The sequence below is a fragment of the Rattus norvegicus genome, chromosome 17 (genome assembly GCF_021556685.1).
Source record: "Rattus norvegicus strain SHRSP/BbbUtx chromosome 17, alternate assembly SHRSP_T2T, whole genome shotgun sequence".
NCBI classification, from domain to species: Eukaryota; Metazoa; Chordata; class Mammalia; order Rodentia; family Muridae; genus Rattus; species Rattus norvegicus.
Window position 1 is genome coordinate 19,606,728 of NC_141550.1, and position 5,795 is coordinate 19,612,522.

Genomic DNA, 5,795 nt, shown 5'->3' on the forward strand with positions numbered 1-5,795 from the left:
AGGAAGAATAGAAAGAGAGAAGGATGCCCTGAAGATGGGTGTTTCATTTCTAATCCCTTATCTCATAGATTCTAAGCTGCAAATACACATCGGTTGACTCTTTTGCTGTCACCAATGAAGTAGAAGAGAAAGGGCTGGTTTGGGTCCCTGGCTCATGGGGACACAGTCCACCAAGGTGGAGAAGAAATAGAGACTCTGATGCATTGCTCGACAAAGCAGTTGAGGGATTGTGACACAGCAGTCCAGAAACATCATGAGGTGGGATCTTCTAAGTTCTTTTAGGGAAAGGACTTATATATGCCAGCACCTTCTTTTGGTTTTTGTTAAGTTTTTAGTAAACATTTATTAAAGATACTAAGTTGTACTGGGCTTACACTTCAGTAAGAAATGGTACTTGGGCGTGTTAACACACCTTTAATCAGCACTCGACAGAGAGACAGGTAGGTTTGGGTGAATTCAAGGTCAGATTGGGCTATAGCAAGTTTCAGGCTATACAGTGAGACCCTATCTCAAAACTGAAGTGAGAAACAGTGCAAAACTACTCGGGTGAGTGGTTGCCTGGTATGGATGAAGCCCTGGGTCTGACTCCCACCACTGCACAACGTCAGGAGTGTGGAACACTCTTATAATTCCAGCACCCAGGAAATGGGGGCAAGAAAATCAAGAATTCAAGATCATTCTTGGGTATATCACAAGTTCAAGGGCAGCCTAGGATACACCAGGCCCCCGTTTTAAAAAGAAATTGAATCAAGATAGTTTCTAAAAGAATGTTCCAGAACTTCCTTAGGCAACACATATACTAAAATTGGAACTACAGAAAAATCAGCATGGTCCCTGTACAAGGAGGACATGCAAATTCATGAGGCGTTCTATATCTTTCTGAAAAGAAAGCTGGCTTTGCCTATTTCTTATTTAAAAAAAAAAAAAACAACAACAAAAACTTGATGTAAAATAAAATGTTCCAGGAGCTGGAAAAATGGCTCAGCAGCTAAGAACGTTTTATGCTTCTCCACAGGACCATGGTTCAATTCCCAGCACCCATGTGGGGCTCACAACCATCGTAACATCAGTCTCAGGGAATCCCAACACCCTCTGTGGCCTCTGAGGGCCCTGCATGCACATAGCACACAGACATCCATGCAGGCAGAACACCCATACACATAAAATTAAAAGAACTTTGCACTCTTGTCTCTGGAATATATTCCTTAGGCATGTGCCTTTTTAAAAACTATTTTGCTATTGTACATGTATTTGTATCGTCTATGCTTGTCTTTGCACTACACGCATTTTTGGTGCCTGCCGAGGGAAGAAGGCATCAAATGTCCTGGAACTGGAGTCACAGACAGTTGTAGGTACCATATAGCTGCTGGGAATCGAACCCAGGTCCTTTGAAAGCCTGTGCTCTTAACCACTGACCATTTTTCTACCCCAGTGTAATACTTTTTGATGTACCATGTGAAAGCAATGACTGCCACATCGTAGAAGCTGTCTAACCTCATGACGGTTAAAGGGAGTTTGACTTCAGAGATATTAAAATTTAAAAACTAACCGGTTTCACTAGGCCTCTCCCTGCCTAAGTTAGCGTGCCATGTATCTGTGAGTGTGTGTGTCTGTCTGCCCATGCGTGTGTCCATGTGTGAGTGTGTGTGTATGTGTGTATATATGTATATGCATCTGTGCAAATGTGTGTGCGCATGTGTGAGCGTGTATGCTTATATACATTCGCTCCTGTGTGTGTCTGTGCATGTGTGTGTGCGTTTGTGTGCATGTATGTGTGTGTGTGAGTGTGTGTGTGTGTGTGTGTGTATGAAAGGTCGCTGACACATAATTACCCCCAGGAATAAGGTATCTTAGGAGAAATGACCTTGAAGCTGTAATTGGGCTTAAAAAGAAAAGAGAGAAAGAGAGACATTCTCTTAAAGCCTTGGAGTTGAACTTCATCTTGGGCAATCATAAGAAATGGGGGTGGGGAGAGGAGAGAAAGCACCTTCAGAGAAATCCCTAGACCAAAGAAAATACCTAACTTCTATAACCTTTGAGGGGGCAGGAAGTTTTACATCATGTGATTTTGCTCAACACAGAATACAAGGCAGAAAGCACGGGAGAGCCGGGGACTGTTAAGGGCTGTAAACTGGAAGATTCTTAACTCAATCCTAGAGAGAGCGCTGCAGTGGGTGTGGCCTGATGCCCTCCAGGCTGCGGGGATCTGGCCCCTTAGGAGGGATCGCTGTCCTAAGCGGGCAGTGTTCTAACAAGCGTGTTTCCTTTGTTGTTCTGTGTTGGGAGTTTGTTGTGCAGCCCAGGTTGGCCTTCCTAGTGCTGGATTAGTTCCAGCCTCTTTACAAGAACAATAATTCCATTCATAAAGGGGAGGCCCTCATGGCCAACCCTCTCTAAAAACTCTCGTCTTTAAGACCTAATGTGAATTTTCGAGAAACACAAACATCCAAGCCATATTTTTTGTGCTTCAATATCCCAGAAGTCAATACCTCCGTCCAGGCAGCCATCAAGAACATGAGAGAAGTGAGGATATCCTAATGACAGTCCTGTGGGGAGAGTATCTGAATACACTGGGAAGATCCTAGACCGGGGTTTGTTGATGGACAGGAGGAAGTAGGACCCGGGATACAGCGAGAGATCACAGATGATACCCAGTTGAAGACGTAAGGAAGCCTTATCAAGAAATCACTTAAATTACATTAACTAAAGGGATGAGTCATGGTGAAAACCAGACAGAGAGTTTTAATCAACACATCAGGAAAAGTACTAGTAACCCTAAGTATATCTTGGGGTTACTGTTATGAGCTCTGGATTTAAACAGAGGAACTGAGGCCAGGGCAAGAAGTCTGTGTAATTAAACAGCTTTATACAAGGCCCTGCCCACTGTTGTGTGAGCTTAAGTCTTGCAAGGTAACCTAGTAATGGTTAATCCGTTTGTCACTGACATCACCCAAGGAGACCAATCTGGTTTCTCAAAGACGATCCGCTCCACGGTGTGACCTCTCCATCACAGATAATCGATCTCCCTGTGGTAGTGGTCTGATCTGGAAGGATTTCCTCGTCTTGGAATCCAGAGTGGCTGACTTATCTCTGTGCTTCCAGCCTTGAAGGTCCCCCTTCAGTAAGACTGTGACGGAGTCAAAGGCTCTTGGAGTGATTAACAGGCCTGTGCAGAGTCACGTGGGAGTCTGAGCCAAAGCAAAGACAGACACAAAATGAAAGCAAGAAATACCAGGCTTTTAGTTCTCCTGTGGGCCCGAGTGAGGAATCCACCCCTGCCCTTGGCTGCCTGCCCGCCCTGCTCTGTGTTCCCAGTGTCTGAGGAGCACATGTCAATAAACCGTGTGCATACAAAGGCACACTTCAGGGTCTGCTTCTGAGACACGGAAACTGAGACCAGCGCATGAGTGACACTAGAACTGAAGGAGGGGGCAGGAGACTTGATCCACATTGTTACTCATTACATTTAACATTTTCAGAGACTTTGTGTACACTGAATTACTTTTTCTGTTGGAACCAATATGTAAGTGTCCTTCAGGGTCAAAGAGCTCCTAGAAAAACACACTTGTGCCCCTTCCTTTGGCTGAATATGGAAACAATGGATCCAAGGGATTAGGAATTCCCCAGGAATCCCGTACTGGGTGAGGGAAGGGAAAGGCGAAAGCCTGGCACCTGCAGGAGAAGGTGTTTGCCTCTCAGAAAATGACCTCACAAGGTTCTGACAGCTGACCAGACCATCTCGAGGGACAGCCTGGAGCTCAGACAATGATGGGTCAATGTTGGGAGGACACCTTGACCAGGACCTCTTAGCTATGCGTCCCTCCTGCCTTCTTTTGAAACCTTACTCTCATGTCAAGATGGGCTGGGGTGGAGTTATTACACCTTTCTATGTGTTCCTTTGTCCAGTGTAGTCAGGCTGTATGAACATCTCCCTATCGCTCTCTCTTTTTCTCTATCTCTCTGCCCCATGTGTCTGTTGTCTGTCTGCCTCTCTGTGTGTTTCTATCTCTGTTTGTGTCTGTCTCTGTGTATTTCTATCTCTGTGTGTGTGTGTGTCTGTCTTTGTGTGTTTCTATCTGTGTGTGTCTGTCTTTGTGTGTTTCTATCTGTGTGTGTCTCTATCTCTGTGTGTGTGTCTGTCTCTGTGTGTTTCTATCTCTGTGTGTGTGTCTGTCTTTGTATGTTTCTATGTATGTGTGTCTCTCTGTGTGTGTCTTTGTGTGTTTCTACCTCTGTGTGTGTGTGTGTGTGTCTGTCTGTCTGTCTCTGGTGTTTCTATCTCTCCGTGTGTGTCTGTCTGCCCCTCTGTGTGTCTCTCTATCTCTGTCACTTCTCAGATTGGGATCTCATTATGTAACCCAGGCCGACTTTGACTTTGATCTCACAGAGATCCTCTAGCCTCTGCCTCCCAGATCCTGGTATTAAAGATATATATGGACATGCCAGTTTATTTATTTGTGTCTTTAGGTGTTGCACTGAGGACAGGTGGCTGAGTCTAGCTTGTTAAGGCTACCAGCGCCCAGCCTGTGAATAGAAACTTGTAACGATTTCTGTCCTGAACGTGCATACCCAGGTATAATGTCGACTCTTGAATGGCCGAATCTTTATGGGGACTACTTAAGATTCCACTGGTATGGAATTTCCCAATCAAGTCAACATTCCATCAATATTCCATAAGGATTAGTTTCTGGATGCAAGTGTAAAAGTCAATAGAAGGTGGGCTGGGGAGATGGCCCAGCCGTGTAAACCTCTGCTCTTTCCGAGGACCTGGACGCAGTTCCCAGCACCCCCGTAGCAGCTCCTAACCATCAGTGGCTCCAGTTCCAGAGGATCCATTGCCCTGTTTTGGCTTCTACGTGTACCAGGCACACACTTAATATACACGTAGGCAAGATGACATTCATTAAAATAAAATAAAGTCTTTTAATTTTTTTTAAAAATATGGAACACTTCGTGAATTTGCGTGTCATCCTTGTGCAGGGGGCCATGCTAATCTTTTCTGTATCGTTCCAATTTTAGTGTATGTGCTGCCGAAGCGAGCTTGGTCTTTTAAAATTTTAAACAGTCAAAAGGACAATCGGATGTGATGGTCACATGCCTGCGATCCAAGCACTCAGGAAGATGAGTCAGGAAGATCTCAAGTTCAAGCCCAACCTGGTCTACAGAGAGAGACCCTGTCTTAAAAATAAACTAAACGGTAAGGCAGTGATGGCAAACACCTTTAATCCCAACAGTCAGGCATTCGAGGCCAGCCTGCTCTATAGAGCAAGTTCCAGGAAAGCCTGGGCTACACAGAGAAACCCTGCCCTGAAAAACCAAAAATAAATAAATTAATAATAATAATAATAGTGATAGTAATAATAATAATAAATAAGATAAAACCAAACAAACACCAGGAGTAAAAGCATTGAGGAAGACAAGCATAAGTCTCTGAACTGTCTATGAAGGGTGAGCCTCTGTGAGCCTGGGAGTGTGGATGGTCTGTGTAAAAATGTCTGTGTATGTCTGAGTACATGCATAGTAGCGTGAGTAAGGGAGTCCCTTCAAGTTGTTTGCCATTAAGGCAGAGCTAGGAATAACCCGGGTGGAACTGGAGAATACATTCTGAATCCCAGAAGGTTTTACTGAATGCCTAAAGGCAATAGGGTCACACCCAGTCCTTAGTTATTCAAGAGTATTTCAAGGTATGCATATTTATCTGCCGCTGGACTTTGTTCTGGGGACGTTTTGTGGACTAATCGGACAAGAGTCTGCTTTCACCACCCTTAAAGTCTGTAGGTGGGGGTGAGGGGAAT

At 44.6% G+C, this 5,795-nt stretch overlaps 2 non-coding genes across 2 annotated transcripts; one reads left to right on the forward strand and one right to left on the reverse strand.

Moving 5' to 3' along the window:
- The first annotated feature begins 775 nt into the window (after nucleotides 1-775).
- On the forward strand, nucleotides 776-879 carry LOC120098051 (U6 spliceosomal RNA). The gene has a single exon (XR_015642090.1). It is a non-coding gene; the product is annotated as a U6 spliceosomal RNA (small nuclear RNA).
- Nucleotides 880-4,935: 4,056 nt separating this feature from the next.
- Nucleotides 4,936-5,043, reverse strand: LOC120098043 (U6 spliceosomal RNA). The gene has a single exon (XR_015642080.1). It is a non-coding gene; the product is annotated as a U6 spliceosomal RNA (small nuclear RNA).
- Nucleotides 5,044-5,795: the final 752 nt, after the last annotated feature.